Source organism: Panthera onca, chromosome D1 (assembly GCF_046562875.1).
Source record: "Panthera onca isolate mPanOnc1 chromosome D1, mPanOnc1 haplotype 2, whole genome shotgun sequence".
NCBI lineage: Eukaryota > Metazoa > Chordata > Mammalia > Carnivora > Felidae > Panthera > Panthera onca.
In genome coordinates this window covers 103,694,549-103,713,834 of record NC_138348.1, presented here as the reverse complement: position 1 = coordinate 103,713,834, position 19,286 = coordinate 103,694,549, and the positions used below count along the sequence as shown (strand labels likewise).

General features: G+C 49.7%; 1 protein-coding gene across 2 annotated transcripts in view; it reads right to left on the bottom strand.

Moving 5' to 3' along the window:
• The window catches only part of DRD2 (dopamine receptor D2), a 65,077-nt gene that overhangs the window by 30,829 nt on the left and 14,962 nt on the right, over positions 1-19,286 (bottom strand). The window lies entirely within an intron of this gene.

The window sequence follows — 19,286 nt, the reverse complement described above, 5'->3', positions numbered from 1 at the left end:
GCCGATGCCAAGGCACCTCGGCTTTCCCCCGCACATCGTGTGCTCTCACACACAGAGTCACCATCCAAGAAGTGTAAGCCAGTGTGTGTCTGAGAAACAGAGTTCGCTACCTTCCTACAAGGAGCCACATGCCATAAGCCCCAAGCCGGTTAACAGCTTGGGATGGGTCAGAACATGCAATCAATCCATTTTGTTGCATGGGGGAAAGGCAGGCTGGTGCAAATCCTCATTTGCAAGGCTGCCTGCTACTTAGCTAAAGTCCCCACTGGCCCAGCAACAAAGACTCAGCACTAGTTAGCTAATCCCTTCCATACCAGAAGTTGCAAACTGGCAGCCTATGGGCCACATTTAGCCTGCAAATAGGTTTCATTGGGCTCATGGAGAGAGCATTATTGAAAAACTGTAGTCTACTGCCAGTATTTAAAATTTGGAGATTTTATAATAAAATAGGTCTCTAGCTTCTCTTTAAAAAAGAATCACAAGATTTTGGAAATACTGGGTTAGCATTCTTGCAAGGCAATAAAAGCCTGGGGTCAAGTAGAGGCAGTTCTCTTTACATGGGGCACACACTGATTGAAGAAGGCAGAGGCCCTCCCCAATCAGAGGAGGGCTCGGCTCATGGGGAAGGGGCTGTGTCTGTACTCCAAGAACGGAAGCTACATCTCCACCCTGTGCTTTCCCACCCGCGAGGGCACCCCAAGTGCCCCAGCACGAATGGGGCAAAGCCCCAAGTCACTGGCAGAGGCCCCTGCCTCCTATCACTGTGTCCATCCCCAGCCAGCTGGGGCACAGTGCCCTCAAGTTTGCCCCAGTCCCTGCCAATCCTTATAGCCCCACACTCAGCTAGTTTCAGTCCATTTATATTTACCTGCCAAGCCTCAGAATATATTTAAGTTTGAGTCACCTGTTTTATAACAGTTCCCAGGGTAACAAAGCTGCTTATATATTGCTGAACTACAAAGGCTGTGTCTGAAAGATGCTCCAGTGTCCTCTTACTTGATTCTCACCATCCAGGCTGGTGGTGGCGGGAAGATGGGCACTATCAAGGTTGGGGAGGCTTCTGGAGACACAGGTAACTTTTGAGCAAAGCAGAGTTCTTTCCTAACCCTCGCCAGCCCTGCCTGGAGACTTCAGCCCTCTCTATGGAGGCCCCTGTCCTACTGTTTCTGAAGCACAGCCTCCCTTGGGGTCCTTTCTGCCAGCTGATGTTTAAAGTGATAAAATAAAAACAAATCTCTCTCCCCAAAGGTTGCCTTTGCTCCAGCCTTTCTATGACTGATCTCCTAATTATATTTGTGGCCCAGGAAGTGCTAATCTCTTCAGCAACCAGAGTGTACAACACAGGATGAAACAAAACATCCCGTAAAAAGCGAGGTCTGGAATTTTCTGCATGCACCAACCTGGTAGGCAGGGCTGCTGAGGATCTGGGACAGGTGCCCTGCTGGTCTTGGCTGCCTTCCTTACTCTTCAGATGACAGACTCCCTGGGGAAGACCAGATCCCCACCCTCCTTCCTTATCTATGATTCTAACAATATTCCAGGATTTACTGGAATTGATGGAGGGGAGGCCCAAGGATCCTGTCCCATCCACAGTGGATGGAGATGACAGGAGACAGGTGGACCCCACTGCCTCTGGTAACTTCAGCTCCCATTTCAGAGAACAACATCTTGATTTCTTTAAGAGAATGATGCTCAGTGGTCTCTGCTTTCAAATTCCTTTCTTGCTTATGATCTCTGAGGCCATGTCCTCCAAGAAGTCTCCCATGATTTCCTCCAGGGAGACTTGCTTGTTTATCCCTCTTCAATCTCACAGCACACTATTTGTTCTTCTTGGTGCTTGTGGTGTGTCTGTCTCTTCCCCTCCCCTGTGCTCTTTTAGGGCAAGGTGTGTGTCTTACTCCTCTTTTGCTCCTCCAGCAGCTAGTAGGAGCAAGTAGGATGAGTAGGAGCTCAACCAGTGGTAAGTAGGAGGGAATGAAAGATCACACACTCTAAAGGCTCTCCAATGTCTCCCACTCTGGGGGACACTGAAGTAGTCATCACTGTCTAATCCTCTTCTCAGGAAGGGATGTTGCCAATGCCCATGGCACACAGCACACTCAGTCCAAGGAGCTGGGCTCTGCCTATCCTCCCGGCACACCCGGGGAGCCACATGCCCACCAGGCAGTTAGATCTGTTCCCAAACCTGCTCATGCTACCTCTTCTCATTGTCGTTCATCTGGCTCACCCTTTCACAAACAACAACTATGAATACAAAACCAAAGTAGTGATTCCATACTAAGTGGAATGCACCGGGGAAATTTTTTGCTAAAGACAAATCACTAGAAAAAAAAAAAATCCTCACTAGTTCTATGTGCATGAGATAACTCTAAAAATTCTGAAAATCTAGAAGTCTACATTTCTATTGTTTCACAGGTTAAATCTTTGCATTCAAAAGCAAAAGTGAAAATACTAGAAGTTGTGGATAAAACGTTAAGGCAATACTTAGACAAATAAGAAGCAGCCAGACTGTAATCGGTGGATTCTACGCAGAGAAAAGACCCAAGATACACACAAACGTTTGGTAAATTAATGCATAGGAATGTTCTAAAGAAATGAAACGTTCGAAGTATCACTGTTAAAATGAATCTTGTCTTTAATGGATTTCTTCAACTGGTCACCCACCCCTACCAGACAAGAGGGTCTCCACTGTATTGTGTGGTGAGTACCTTAGCTCTGTCTGCCTGTTTTTATTTTTTAATTTTTTTAATGTTTATTTATTTTTGAGAAAGAGAGAGAGACCGTGCACGAGCGGGGGAGGGACAGAGAGAGAGAGGAAGACACAGAATCCTAAGCAGGCTCCAGGTTCCGAGCTGTCAGCACAGAGCCTGACGCAGGGCTGGAACTCACGAACTGTGAGATCGTGACCTGAGCCTAAGTCGGATGCTTAACCATGAAGCCACCCAGGTGCCCCTGTCTGTTTTTAGTCAGCCTACCAGGAGGGCTACGTGGCCCCACCTTGGTCTTCCATAAAGTGCTCGGCTGCCCTTTGCATTCCATGGGACACCTGCAAATGGGGGCTCATGGGGATTGCTCCCTTATCAGCATGTTTGCTGAGCTCCTTTTATACACAGCGCCCATCAGGAACTGAGGACATGCTCCTGGGGACAGGCACTGGGCAAGCCCCTAGTTCTCGTGCAGTTGACCAGCTCCATCAAGCACCTGGCTCGACAACTGAGGCTCAGAGGCGAGCACAAGCTGGACAGTGGGAGTCAGAAAGAGGACACACTTTTGCAGAGGGGAGGTGACATGGCTAATGTGACACACGAAACAAGTTAACTGCCTCCCACTTTTGTAGCTGAATGGGATCTTTCATTGAATTCAGCAGAATTTTTGGCAAAAGCAAGGCTCTGGCAGTCTGGAGAAACATAAGAAAGTGAAAACATTTGAAGGCAAAGCTATAGAACCCTGTGCTCCCACTCCGTCACAAATGTTTAAAACAGGGGTCACGCATTCCACAAATACATGACCAGTAGCCTTCAAAAATCTCCAGGCCAAGAAAGGCAAGGAAGTACCCCAGAATGGAAGGGACTAAGGACACAGGATTAACTAAATTCAACATGGAATCCTGGATTAGATCCTGGACCCAAAATAAAGGACCTCAGTAGGAGAACTGGCAAAATGCAAATCAATCCTATTATTTAATTAATAGTATTGGAGCAATGTTACTTCCTGAGTGTTGATAGTTGTACTCTGGTTAGCTGAGATGTTAACATCAGGGGAAGCCAGGCAAAGGGCAGACAGGACTCTCTGAGCTAATTTAGCACATCTTCTGTAAGTTGAAAATGATCTCCAGGGAAATAGGCATCCCGTATGGTCAGGTGGGAGGCCCCTAGGGTACCCAGGTGTCTGTGCGAAGGGGCTGGGCCACGGCTCCCCTCTGCAGGCAAGGATGCTGGAACTCCTCCCAGGCGAAGAGGAGGCTCCCCTGGCCACTCACCCAGGGATGGAGCGTGATAGAGCATCAGGTATGTTTCAAGCTTCTGGTGCAAGGGACAGGAGGCACCAGAGAAAGAGAGGCAGGTTAGTATCTGCCCAGCGATTAGTGTTTACTTCTGGTATCCTAGTCACCCACTGTGTTCCTTAATTTGCATACCATCCCCATTCCTCTGAGGCCCAGAAAGGGGCCCAGCTAGTAGGTGGCAAAGCAGGACTCCAAGCAAGGGCAGCCCTTCCCCAGAGCCAGCGCTGGATACGGAGGTGCTGCAAAAGCCAGCCATGGAGGCACCTCCAGAGGCCTGAGTCTGTGATTCCAGTGAGCTGCCCACTCTCCGGGTCCAGCAAGTTTTCTTCTGTGTCCGACCCACTCTCCACGGGGGTCTGCATGAGTCCTGCTGGGACACACAGACTCGGTTTCATGCGTGGGCAGCAAGTGCAGGGTCTTGGGCTCCACCTGCCCACTCGCCCCTTTCCAGGTGTCCCTGATGACAGATCTGACTGCAGACTCCAGAGCTGCTTCCTGAGCTGAAGGGCCCTGGATCCCACCCCTGTGTCCTCCCCTTCCAGTGTCAGAGAGAACTGCTCTCATTCACAGCCGCAGCAATGACAACGTCAGTCACAGTAATGGTATTGCTGTTTATTGACCGTTCGCTGCATACCGGATACTGTTGTGCACTTCACACACCTTTCTTCTAATTCTACTAATGGAATGGGGATGGTATGCAAATTCTTTCTTCTAATTAGAACAACCGTGAACGGTGAATATTACTAATGCTTGCACTGCAGATGGAATGGGTGAGGCTGAGGGCGGTTCATTACCCAGTGGGGCTGTGGCACAGCAGGCACGAGCCTGGCTGTGTCTACTCACGGAGCCACTCTTCCCCACGGGGCTGTGAGGCCCCCGCGTTCACGACACCCTTAGACGTTTGACCCACACCACTGCCCACATCACTGCCGAGCCTTGTGACGGCACAGTGACCCCACTTACAATGCAGGCAGATGCGGGTAGTTGTGAACACAGGAAGAATCCTAGCGCCTATCATGCAAATGCGTGCGGACATTGTGCTGCGTCTCCTGGAACAAAGGGCCGCCTGTTGCTGTAATTCCTGTAATTCCGCTGGAAAACCCCATGACCACACAGCTAGTCAATGGAGGATCTGGGGTTCGAACCCAGGCCTCTCTGGCTTTCCAAAGCCCTCGCTCTTTCTGCCATCCCCAAAGGCAGGTGCTGCTGGCCTCACCCACTGGTAATGCACAGTCTGGAGGAAGCCCTACTGGGATATGGAGTCGCACTTGCACCCTTCAGGAACCAGGTGTCTGTGGCAATGACAATGGCACTGTCTCCAGAAGGAAGGCATTTTCTCTGTGTTTCCAAAGTAGAAGGGGTTTGCAGGGAACCATCCGCATGTCCCCATCTGCCTGCCTGCCTGCTACTTGCAGACCAGCTGGCATCACAGAAGCCCTAAGTGGCCACCTCCACTCTCGACTGGAGCCTTGACTGGAGCAAGGCTGGGTCTGGCCCAAGAAACCGAGGTGCAAATGCTGAGCAAATACAGATCTGTGGAGGAGTCCCCAGGACACCCTGCTGTATTTCAGAGCCCAAGGAAGTCCAAACCCTCCCAATTGTGCTCCACCCTCCAAAGATAGCAGGCCCCGCCCACCTGTGCCTGGGCCAACGCTCCGGCTGAGGGTAGGGGACCCACCACCTCGCCCCTCCCTGTTCTGCTCCCCACGGTCCCCACCACTGCCTCGCTGGCAATCCCACAGGCACTGTGATGCTGGGGTGTTTTTTTTGTTTTTTGTTTTTTAATCATGAAATCCCTTCCCATCCCTGTGCCCTCAGGTTCCCTATTGACTTCGTGATTTCTGGCACATCCCCATTGCACAGAGTGCCCGGCATGGGGGGATGGAAGCAGCTGTGAGAACAAGAGGGAGAAAACTTTACTGCTTTTCCATGCTTCCATTCCATCCTCTAAGAATTAAAGCAAAGCAAAGATGGTGTTGCCTGTTCCCAGCACTCAGAGCATGCGAGCCAGTCAGCCAGGGACCTCACCGTCCACCTTGCTTTCCAGCACGTGGGCTCCGGGCTCCGTGGGCAACAGGGATGAAGCAGAGCTCTGGGGTTGAGTGTGACCCACCACACAAGGGCCTGTAGGGAAGGAGCTCTGTCCCCAGCTCTGCCCGCATTCACAGCTGTGTAACCTCAAGCAAGTCACTTCCCACCTCTGGGCCTTGGTTTCCTTTCCTGATAAATACGTATGGCCACCCTAGAGGACCACCAAGGCTTTGCCCTCCCCACCCCGGATGATGTGATCTCCAGTTCTGCCCATGCTGAGGGGCCAGTGGTGGAAGGAGTTTGCTTGGACAGCACAGGGAGTCCTCCCCTCGTCAGGCTGGGGACAATCATCTGCTATGGCTACTGCATGTTGAAGCAGATGTCTATGGTCGAGATGACGGTAAGACCTCCCAGAAGGATCCCAAGGGGTCTCTGGAGGTGGAGCCTAGAGACAGAGAACATGATCCGAGGACCTCCAGGCTGGGAAGACGTCGTTGCTCTGAGATGGAGCCCGGAGACACAGTTGTGGGTGAGTCACCAGGGATAACGAGCTTTGAGACAGGAACACTCAGATGTCTTCTGACACCCTTCCCAAGCCCTAATGAGACCGGTCATGCACCCAGGCCCCGAGGGTAGCCCAGAGCCATGGGTAAGGGGTCTAGCTTCACCCTGGGGCAGCCCAGCCTTGGAGGCCACTGGCTAGTGACTGTGTTTCCAGCCCCGACCCCAGCCCAGAAGAGCTGGGGCTGGAAACCATGCCCCACGTGCTGCGGGAGCTCCCTGGCTGTTCTTGGAAATGCAGAGACTCCTGGCACCTCCTCAGCGCTGCTCCCTTCTCTAATAAGCCCCGGAGTCCCTGCCACGACACCTTCCCCTCAGAAGGCACTGGTGTCTCTGTAATTGTAACGTGATGTCCCTTGCAGCAGTATTAATCACCCCTCCAGCACCAGCCCCAGCCAAGAGAGAAGGAACAGGGTGGGCAGGCAGAACCAGAGGGGCCTGGTGTTGCTAAATATCCCCACCCAAGAGCAAAGACAAAGCTGCCTGTCCTGTGCCTTCCTCAAGCCCAGTCATGCTTCCTGGATATGCCTGGGTTTGGACTTCATTTGAGTTGTCCCTGAGTGAGGAGCGTTGACCAGGGGCTGTAGCTCCCTTTGGCCACAACAGGGGAACTGTGCTGAGCTCGCCCTGTGTAAAGAGACAGGCCCACGGGCCCAGAGCCTGGATGGAGGAGACAGGAGGAAGCTGGAACCCAGGCTTCTCTCCTCCCCTTCCTAACCAATCTGCACCTGCTTTCCAAGCCCATCCCCCAAAGCCAGGGCTTGAGGCTCCTGTCATGGCCTTGCTCAGGATTCCTTCAATGACTTTCCTTAAGAATAAATCCTAGGCTCTTTGCCCTTTACCTTTGACCTTCTTAAACCACGCCTGCTACTCTTCTACGGGGAGGCTACACTCTAGCTGGAGTTGATCTGTCCTGTGGACTTCCCCAGCTTCCCACCATATGTTATCATCCCTATTCCCTCATCCTTGAATGTCGCCATTTCTCCACCTGCCCTCATTTCCTGCTGTCCACATCCTACCAACCCTGCATGGGGCCAGTCTACCTCCCAAAAGAGGCTGTCCCTGACTGCATGAGATTGTGGGCCCTCTTTCCTTGGCACTCCCACAGAGTCTGACAAGATGACATCCGTAACTCATTTTTATTATAGAGCAGGGAGTGTCGGAGATCCCTGGGGAAGGCAGACAGGTGAGACCAGAAGTTTTCAGCACTCACTGGGTGTGGGCATCTATGCTGTGCAAATAAGCTGGACACTGCAGGTGTCCCTCCAAGAGGAACAGATCACAGTGGGCCAAAGGTGGGTTTCAAAAGCATAATGTTTCTCCCACTGAACGCACATCCATAGCCAGTGCTCTGCAACACCGGCCGAATGAATAAACACTGTGCTAGCAGAGTGACATTGGGACGTGGCATGGTTCCCACCAAGATGGTGTCTGCAGGGTGAGCTAGGGGAAGGTTAGGTTGAGATTTTAAGCTGGAGGAGTAGCTGAAGAAAGCAGGACCAGCCTTAATATCTGGCAAGAGAATATACTAAGACAAGCCACATGAAGCTTCCAAACACGGAAGCCGGAGAGACCCAGAGAGAAGTGAAGTTACCTCACAGTCAGAGGGAGACAGCTGAGAGCCCAGGAAGGGATCTGGGGTCGGTGTTAGCGAGCAGAGGCACATCCCAGTGTGGGGAGAACCAGGTGTTCCTGGAGCTACGGCTTAGACTGTCACTGGCCCTGCTTGGTACACTCTTCACACTATGTGGTTAATGAATGGTTCACATTTCTATGTATGCATGTATCCCCAGCACCCGGGGGCACCCTCAGTAAATGCAATGCTTATGGGTGATGGGGTGTCCGGGGCTGGTACACTGGGGAGAACGTGCCCCACTTAAGGGAGCCCCCCAGTCTACTGTTGCCAGTGCAGAATGTCCCAGAACTTCCAGTGTTTGAAAACAAGACTAAAATCTGAATTTTCACTTGAAGTCCCTTTATTTTAAAATGCAGGCAATCAATTCATCACTGTTTGAGCCGAAACACATCAGTGGGTCAGCCCCCGCTAGTGTCCTGCACTCACATCATCTAAGACACCAAGTGAAACGAACAGCCACAGTTCAAAGAGTTTTCAAAAGGCCTCCCGACAGCCCTCTGACCAAGCAAGGTGGGGTTATTACTCCCCAGGCCCAGAGAGCTTTATCAATTTTCCCAAGGTCCCTCAGCTAGTTAGTAGCCAAGGAAGGATCAGAACTCATGTCTCAACACTTTCTCACAGGTTCTTTCCTCAAACCCCACAATGTCTCCGGGCCCTAATGGGCAGCGGAATGAAAGGAGCAGTCAGAAAAATGTGACACACAGACCTTGGCATCAGGTCACAGTGCCCCTAGAAGAGAAATAGACAGGCATCAACCAGATTGTTCCTTGATCTGTACAAATGGAAGAGTTGTTCTAGGTAGGTGAACAGAAGTCTAACTTGAAACATTAAAATGGAGAGTCACGGGGTGCCTGGGTGGCTCAATCAGTTAAACATCCGACTCTTGACTTCGGCTCAGGTCATGATCTCACAGTTCATGAGTTTGATCTCTGTGTTGGGCTTGGCGCCTGCTTGGGATTCTCTGTCTCCCTCTCTCTCTGCGCTTCTGCTCATGGACTCACTCTCTCTCTCTCTCAAAAATAAATAAAAAAAAATTTTTTTTTAAATGGAGTCATAACCCCTCACTTAGTTCTAAGGCTGGAGTCAATTTACAGACCCAGATGCCTTGAAGGAAGGGGAGGCTGTGTCCCCTTGGGGAAGAACCTTGCTACACTGCCAACATTTTATACTGTTAATCTTTTCTCCCAGCCTTCCCCAAAGGGATCTACAGCCTTTTACCAGAGTGACTCTGCACTGAAGTAAGGGAAATAATCGGATTTTTCAGGGATTAGCAGACGTGGGCTCTGACCTGACACAGTTCCAGGGGCCCCATCACATTACTGTGGCCCCCACCAGGCCTAGCAGGGGCCTGTGGAAGTCAGATGACCAATGGGGTTTTGAGCTCACGTCCTTCTCATAAAGGGTCCGATGGGTCCCCCGAACCCCTCCTGTGGCTAATTCCCCAGCTCTGAAATGTGTGACTGGAGTAGATATACTCAGCACCTGGCAAAACCCCCACAGCACAGGACGAGCTGGATTCCTTTGAGCTATTAAGAAAATATATCCCAAACCTGGAAATAAGGCACAAAGCCATCTAAGGCTCAGCTGAGTCTCTAGGGAGTGTATTTTATTTACTGTTTACTGTCCGTAAGGGAGCCAGCCCTGTGAGAGAGATGTCACGGGGAGAAAATTGAGAATACACAATGACTTCCATCCAGTAAGGAAGATAGTCCCAAACTTTACGACTTCATTGCCCTGTAAGACATGAATAAGCTTTGTATCTAGTTTAGCAATCATTCTAGCTGCTTTCTTCCTTCCACCGATAATCTACCTATTTCTCGCCTTTCTCTTTTGAACCTGGTTTTGTCATCCCACCGGTTCCCTCACTAATGACTTAAATAAATCTTTGACATGTCATGGTTTGAGAACGATGTTTTTAACCTTTTGAAAATTATTACCTTAACGGTGTACATGACTCAAAAAATAAACCCTCCCAGGAAAATTCAGCAGCAGGGGAAAGGGTCAAGAGGCTGAGTGAACTCTGCTGTCTCATTGCTTCTCCCCTCATCCAGCTCCCCGCCGGCCCAGCACACTTGGCTCCCGGCCAGCCTGCCTAGAGGAGCGTCTAGGTGCTTCCTCCTCTAATGGTGATTCACGGCTCCGGGCTTGGCTGCTTGTGGCTGCACCGCTAACCTCAGTGTGCGAGGCAGCTGACTCCAGACTCTACATGGGAGATCAGCACCTTCCAAGTGATGGGAGGCAGGACATCCCCTCTAGGAGTCAGAGAGGGAGCCCAGAGGAAACGCTGATGCCTTCTGGGCAGCCCAGGGGCCAGTGGATCCTTTATGTGAATAGCTTAACAAATATATAGGAGAAACAGGGGCTGATGCCAGGTGACTCTCCTGTGGTCTCCATGAGGTGAGGTGAGTTTGTCCAAAAGCCATCCCTTGCTGTCCGTGTGGGGGAGCAGGGGGCAGAGCCACTGGGGTGTGTGTGTGTATGTGTGTGTGTTTGTGTGTGTGTGTGTGTGTGTGTGTGTGTGTGTGTGTGTTGGAAGACAAGATTGGGGGTGTGACATCTGCTGATTCAGGTCAATCCTGGTTCCCCAAGGGATCAACTCAAGCCACACTTCTCCTGGAAGGTTCCCTCACCACTACATGGCATCCCAGGACCTGCCCTTTTCTGAACGAGCCTTTGCTGTGCGTAGTACCACACACTATACCTTATAATGCTAGTTACTATATTAGGAATTAGAAGTCCTGGGTCTTCATTCTGACTCTGCATCCTGTTAGCTATGTGACTTTGGGCATCAGCTAACCCCCCCACCTCTCTCTCAGCTAGTTTTCTCACCTATAAGATATGAATAATAACTGCTTTCGCTACATTATGGACAGTGAGGATCAAGTCTCAGGTTTGTGTCCTGGCTCGCACATACTATATCATCAATAGAACATATTCAGAATCCTACTTAACACCCATTCTCATTCTACTCCCATTTGAAATGGGGATGATGCTAATAACAGCATCTACCCTACTGGGTTGTTGCAAAAATTAACAGAAACTGGCACAACAGAAGCACGCAATAAATGCTAACTTGTAACTGAACATGTCTTCAGCTACAGGATTCTCCTCAAATGAGAAGTTGTGTAATTATGATGGACTATTATTATATTATTTTCTGAATATTTTAGGTGTGTTACTTTTGCCTCCTCAGATAGATTTCAAGCTCCTGAAATCATTTAACAAATATTTACTGAATACCTTCCAAGTGTTAGGCCACATGGATACCAAAATAAGTAAGACACAGTCATTATCTTCACGGAGATCACAGCGCAGTGGGAGAGACAGGTACAAAGGTGATTAAAATGTCACACGTTAGAATTAACAGCACACGAGAGGGTCACCCAACCAAGCTGGAGTCTCTAGAGGCAAGGCTAGGTCACACTCTCTAAAAAAATCCCCTCCCTGGGGCACCTGGATGCCTCAGTCAGTTAAGTGTCTGGCTCTTGATTTTGGCTCAGGTCATGATCTCACAGTTCATTAGTTCAAGGCCCTAGATGGGCTCTGTGCTAACAGTGCGGAGACTGCTTGGGAGTCTCTTCTCTCTCTGTCTCTCTCTCTCTTTGTCTCTCTCTCTCTCTCTCTCTCACTGCCCCTCCCCTGCTAGTATGCTCTCTCTCTCTCTCAAAATAAATAAATAAACTTAAAAAAAAAAAATCCCCTCCCTGGATTCCCATGGAATCCGCCCCCCTCTTCCATGCCCTTATACTCTGTTGCCAGGTCAGTGTTTTGTGTCTAATAGAATTTCAATATATATTCATTCAATAAACATGGAGAATTGAGTAAACATTCTTATTACCCAGATCACCTCGAGTCCCTTTGGTGGGGTGAGGAGAGGAAGGGAACTAATATTACCAGAGAACCTGACACATCCCCAATACTGGGCGGGTGGGACCACTGTGGGAAAACAGTATGGAGGTTCCTCAAAAAATTAAAAATAGAACTAGCATATGATCCAGCAGTCCTACTTTGGGTCTATATCCAGAAGAATTAAAAGCAGAGCTCAGAGGGGCGCCTGGGTGGCTCAGTCACTTGAGCATCTGACTCCTGATTTCGACTCAAGTCATGATCCCAGGGCCGTGGGATCGAGCCCCGCACTGGACTCTGCACTGAGCATGGAGCCTGCTTGAGATTCTCTCTCTCTTCCCCTACCCCTCTCCTCCCTTGCTCTCTCTCTCTCTCTCTCTAAAAATATAAAAATAAAAAGCAGATCTCAGAGATATTTGCATGCTCATATTCATAAGCAACATTATTCACAACAGCCAAGAGGTGAAAGCAACTGAGGTGTCCATCAGCAGATGAGTGGATTTTTGAAACATGACCTATAATTACAATGGAATATTACTCAGCCTCAAAAAGGCAGGAAGTTCTGACCCATGCTACAACGTGGATGAACCTTAAGTGAAATAAGCCAGGCACAAAAAGAAACGCACTGTATGATTCACTTACATGAGGTATAACAAGTAGTCAAACTCATAGAAACAGGAAGTGGAACCGGAAATTTGCCAGGCGCTGGGGAAATGGGGAACCAGTGTGTAATCAGTACGGAGCTTCAGTGTTGCAAAATGAGAAAGTTCTGGAATGTGTTACACAGCAGTGTGAATATACTTCACATTACTGAACTGTACACTTAAAAATGGTTAAGATGCTAACTTTTATGTTATGTGTTTCTTACCACGATAAAAAAAAAAAAAGGAAAAGAAATTAATGGAAGTTCCAAATGGAATTCACCTTTGCCGTCTCAACAAAAGAATGAAACAGCAACAGGGCTCACCATGGACCTTCACGAGGATCACCTAAGAGGCTGCCACCTCCATAGCAGCCACTGGCTCAGAGGATGACCTCATGTGATCCAACCAGCTCTGGAGGTGAACATCATCTAAGATTCTTTCAAGAGGAAACTGAGACCCATAGCTAATTAGGACAGGAGGTAACTAGCTTTGTAAGAACTCTAAAAATGAATGCATTCATTTTTTTTAGTGTTTATTTTTGAGAGAGAGAGAGAGAGAGAGAGAGAGAGAGAGAGGGAGAGAGGGTGAGCAGGGGAGGGGCAGAGAGAGAGGGAGACACAGAATCTGAAGCAGGCTCCAGGCTCCGAGCTGTCAGCACAGTGCCCAACACAGGGCTTGAACTCATGAACCTCAAGATCATGACCTGAGCCTAAGTCCAACACCTAACCCACTGACCCACCCAGGCACCCCAGGTGAGATTTTATTAAAACAGTGAATTTGATATAGGATTGTTCCCCCCTAATACCTGACTACCCCAACATATTTTTTGGGTTGAGGTACAGTTTAACTTGTTGAATGTTTCAGAGACGTTTCCAGTTAAAAAAAATTTTTTTTAAATGTTTATTTATTTTTGAAGGAGAGAGAGAGTGTGAGCAGGGGAGGGGCAGAGAGAGAGAGGGAGACACAGAATCCGAAGCAGGCTCCAGGCTCTGAGCTGTCAGCACAGTGCCCGACACGGGGCTCGAACTCATGAACCCTGAGATCATGACCTGAGCCTAAGTCAGAGGCTTGACGGACTGAGCCACCCAGCTACCCCGAATGCATTCATTTTAATGAACAAATACACACCTGTAACTACTGTGTGCCCAGCACTTTGCCAGGCCCTGCGGGGTGATGTGAGGAGGACATGCTCCCTCTTGAGAAGCTTCTATGTGAGTGGGAGAGGCAGGCAGCAACAGGGGGCTGTGGAAAGAAGAGACAGAGCTGCTTCTGCGTCCTGACTGTGCCACTTGCTTGGCCCACTCCCTCCACCTCTGTGAGGCTCGGCCACCACGTCGGAGAAGTGGAGATGGTGTGTCTTCCCCCCATGGGTCTGGGTGATTGAAGGACGTGTGCCGGCCACAGTGGGTTGCTTTATTCGATCAGCATTCATTTGATCATCAAAAGCTACCGGGCAACAGAAAGAAGGGGAGTTCTCGGCAGTAAAAACAATGACCCTGGTCTCAGTGGGCTGGGAGTTTCTGTATATTTCTAGGCAGGAGGCTTGAGGATTAATCTACAGGACTGATGGCATTTCTGCTTCTACCGAGTCGCCCCGTGAACACAGTAGAGCCTACCTGCCTCCACCAGCTGTGTCTTCCCTGGCTCCAAGGCCTCCAGCCCCTTCTCCAGACTCAGTAAGCGGGTCCTCAAGGCTGCTCTGCCCACCCCCCAACTCCTCACCACCACCCGCAGAACCGGGATCACAACAACAGGGGGCCTTTCCCCAGTCAAAAGCTCCATTTGCATCTTAATGAAAAGGGGGAAGAGGGAAGCTAGGGGTGTTGACTAGGAATGAAATCACCCTGTAAGTCTTGGATTTTTGCTGCTTTCTGCAGCCTCTGCCAGATCCCCCTCTGAGCTCAGTCTGCACTATAAAAGCCAAACCTCGGAAACACCTAATTTGGGAATTATGTGCTGGCCCTGCAGCAGCTTTCCAGGCTGCTGGTTTGAGGCTGCTCCTGGTCCCTCTGAAGGTAACAGTTCCAAGCTGCTGATAGGCTTAGTCACCTTGGTCCCGCTCATTAGAGCCAGCGCCAATTACTGCCCAGCCCTGGAAGCTGAACCCAACAGCAGCCTCTTGTTCTGGGCGCTGCTCACTGGGGCGTGCGGGCCAGGACCAGCTTTGGCTGGGGAGGGGCGCCCAAGCTGTGAGCCCTCCTACGCCCAGTAGTGGCAGCGGTGGCTGGTAGTGAGGAAGGCAGGACCGCCTAACAGGGATCAAAAGGGCAGAGCAAGACTTTCTTAGCTCCCCTTGGGACTCCTGGCTGGGTGGTGATACAGCCCAGCCCTGCAATGAGAAAAACAACTGCTTGAAGCCAAGGCTCAGCTAGTTAAATGGTGTTGAACCTGAGTATTTAGCAATCTTTGTACATAAACACACAAATCCCTGTGAAACACACGCAGAGTGTTATTTCTTACATTATAAAATGATTTTCCAGGCCTTCGATTTTGATATATGCTTCCCTCACCAATTCCCTTATTCCACATCTTGATCTCCTTCCCGAGTCTGTAATCTCAGGCCCATCGCTTCTCGGCCTTTTGGCTAAGATCAAGTGTAATCTCAGGCCCACGCGGGTGACACAGAATGCCAGGTGTAGGCCTCCGAATATCACCAGGAAAAAAAACGAGGAAAAGGTTGTGTTTACTGCTTCTCGGTGTTCATTAATATGGAAACACGGCCCTTTATGGGTTTTGATGGAGATGCCACAGGGATCACCCTTGCACTGGCATGCAGCTTTACTGTTCCCTTCAAAAGTGCCAGCCAAATTAACGCGCTAATTTGAAAGGACATGTATAAGTTATGATCTGCAAAAAAAAAAAAAAAAAAAAGTGCTGGTCCATCACAAACTGTGTTGTGTTTTACACCACCACAAACAAGCACTGATGATCTGTATGTGTGTGTATGTCCACGTGCATCTGAATTAGCATTAACTGAAAGCCCATTATTGTACATAGTACAGTAGACCATATATAGAATCTCTAATTTTCCCAAGTGCCAAATTTTTGGCATATACGTATTCCTTCATTTGTACATTCACTCCACAGATGTCCAGGGTCTCCTGTGTACTTAAAGACCTCAGACAGGAAGATGCCCTAATTGACCTCTCATGCTGGGGACAGGGATGGGGTGGGGTGAGAGGAGAAAAAGAGGAAGTCATTAGCACACACTGTGGCATGCACTGTGTTAAAAGACAGTAGGTCCCAAAAGAGTCACTTATGCTAAGCCCCATGTCATAAAATCTAGACTCAACTACAATTTTTGGCTTCTCCCAGAAATAGACTCTGAAAGCACTCAATCAGGTACCACCTCATTAGCACTAGCGAGGTATCTGCCTGATAGACCCTTGCCATCCCTACAGACAAGTGACCTTGTCAAAACCGATCTGCTCTTTGCTAGTAGAACGTCCTTGTCTAGCCCCCTCCAGAAGTCTTTCATTTTTTTACAGCTCCTTAAAGCCAGCCCCTTTCCTCTGCTGGATGGGACGCTGCCCCATTCATGAATCACTGAATGAAGCCAATAAGATCTTTAAAATATACTCAGTTGAACTTTGTCTCCTAACACCTGTGATGAAGGGGAAGACGGTAAACCCTGCCTGGAGGAGAGTTTCACGAGGATCAGAGGCAGCGAGGGGGTAGTTTTACCAGACACATCTGGGCTCAAATATCAGCTTCCATTCTTACCACCTGTGTGGCCCTGCGTGCATTTACCTAACCTCTCTGATCCTCAGTTTTCTCATCTGTAAAATGCGAATAATAAATAATTCCTACCTTTTATGGCTGTCACAAGCATTAAAGATGATACATGTGAGGCCCTAGGTGTTGCCAGTATTTTTAAATGGTAGGTATTATTCACTTGAGTAAATGGATTACTGCAAGAATACATCTCATTGTAAAGTGTTTGAAAGCAACCCGTGTGACTGTCAAAAGAAGTTCTGAGTGAAGGAGTTAGATTAGACAGGCAGTTGGTAGTCACGGTCTGTCCACACTAGAAGGGGTTTCATCCAACCCAACCCCATATATTTTTTTAAGTTTATTTATTTATTTTGAGAGAGGGAGACAGAGAGAGCATGGGGGAGGCACAGAGAGACAGGGAGACAGAGGATCCCAAGCAGGCTCTGCCCTGTCAGCTCAGAACCCGACGCAGGGCTCGAACTCAAAAACCACGAGATCATGACCTGAGGCCGAGATCTAGAGTCAGATGCTTAATCAACTGAGCCACCCAGGTGCCCCTAACCCAACCCCGTATTCTAGAGTTAGGAGCCAGAGGGCGAGAGAAGTCACTTATCCCTAGGCCTCCCATTAGGCTTGACCAAACTGTAGTCAGGCTCCTGTGAGTCCTTCTTTCAATAAGACCTCGTCCTGGGGCCTGTCTTGGACCTGCCTTGCCCAGTTTGAGGAGGAATTCTGCGGAGTCATAAAGAATCACCCGCCCTTGACACCTGATCCTGTGGTTTGCCCTCAGCAAGAATCCCATTAAGTAGATTTAACAAGAACCCCCCATCCTTGATGTCTCCTCTTGTAATTTTCCATCCACTGACCCCTCATCCTGCTCATGGGTTATAAACCCCCAGCTGTCTTTGCACCCTCGGAGATGAGACAGATCTCTCTTCCCCACTGGGATAGTCTATCACAACAGTCCTGAACGAAGTCTTCTTTCCTGTTGTAACAAATGGCAAAATAATGTTTTTCCTTCACAGAGTGATGGTACTGAGACTAGAACTTAGGACTCCTGACTCTCTCGGCCCCTCTAAAGGCCTGTGTGGGTCTAGTTTGCTAAGGGGAAGAAAAAAAAAAAGCCCAGAAAATTGTCAGGTAGCCAAATCTCCAAAAAGCCCAAGGAGCAGTTGCCATGGTCTGGCAAAAGTACATGGGATTCTGGCTCAGCCTTTTATTTCTTGGCTTTTTTGTGTCCCTTCTACTTGGTCTTCCTGGGTCTCTGTATCTGGTGGACCGACACTCAAAGACTCTGCTCACAGGCAGCTCAAACTAACCATCTTCATTCAGGATTGTTGTGATAGACTATCCCAACGGAGGAGAGAGATCCTCTCAACTGTGAGCGTGCAAAGACAAACCATTATTCTGGCTCATCTGAAGCAGCTGGTGCTATTTGCTGAGAACCCTGCCACACCCAGCTGGCACTGGTGCCTCCCCCCCACCCTACCCCCCAAGGCTGAGTCAGATCTCCCACCACCTGAGTGGGAGGAGAGAGGTCCTCTGTCTGCTGTCTAATGAAACAGGAAGGAGAGCACTGAGGGGACATCCATCTGGGTGGGATTCTCCAGGCCATGGAGTACCTGGGCTCTGCCCCGAGCTGGGCTGTCTGTGGTTTCCACCTAAGGAGACCCCCAAGCTGCCAGCCTCCAGTAGCCCCCTGAAGACAGATATTCCAAGGCCAGAGCTCCTGGCTCCTTCTCCAAATGAAAGAATGTCTAGGGACCTGCATCCCTGGCCCCTCCTCACTGCCAGCCTTTGGTGGGGGCACTCTCCCCGGCCTTTCAGAGCTCTGCTTCTCAGAAGAGGCATGTGTGTTCCTGTCCTTCCCCTTGTCCCCTCTCCCCCACCAGGACCATGGACTCCTGGGGCTATGACATCACCATGAAGACAGACATGCCCTGGAGGGCGGACAAAAGCCAGACAAGCTGGGAGGCACTGGCATGCGAGGCGCCCAAGGAGCTGGAGCAGGCCCCAAGCCAAACCCTACATTGAGTTCCAAAGCTAGGCTGAGAGCAGATCCTTGGAAATCCTCTGTACTTCCTTCACTGACCCCCACCCCAACCTGTCACAGTGCAGGGGTTCACTTTTCTCTCAGGGCTTACATAATTGCTGAGCGACTAGTGGGGATCAGATCATTACAGACCAACACCCACACTGGAAAGCCCAGAAGGGCAGGCTCAGGTGTCTCAGTCCCACTGGAAGATGGTAAAGCAGTTCCTGACATTGTCACACTGGCTTCTATGGAAGGAAGGTGAGTTCACCACAAGAAGGTGAATCTGCAAGGCTTTAGGTTCCATATTTGCAGACCTTAATCTTTACGAAGGGCCCAGAAAGTTCCCTAGCACCATTATCATCTCCATGTCCTTAAGGACTGGCCAGCTGGGCAAATCCAGTGATGGGGTTCCCTGGGATGCTCTGGCTTGTAATGCAGAGCAGGTCTCCACTAGGCTCTGTGAGACCCCAGCTCTTCTCCTTCTCTGCAGGGAGCTCCCTCCCTCCCTCCACCCCCAGCAAAGCTGGACTCAGGGGCTTCGTCTCCACCCATCAGGAAGCTTCTGGGGACACACCCTGTGCATGGTGATGTCCTGGCCAGACACAGGATGCTGACTTTATTCCTACTCACATGGGACCCCCATAGCGGACGGGAATGTAATGACTAAAGAACACCATTTTGTGGGAGGTACACTGAGCAAGAGAAGACTTGGATTTCGGTCCTGCTCTGCCCCAAAGAAACCTTGAAGAAAGTACTTGGCCTCCTGGAGTCTCTGTATTCTCACTTGTGAAATGAGAGCATTAGCACATAGGAGGC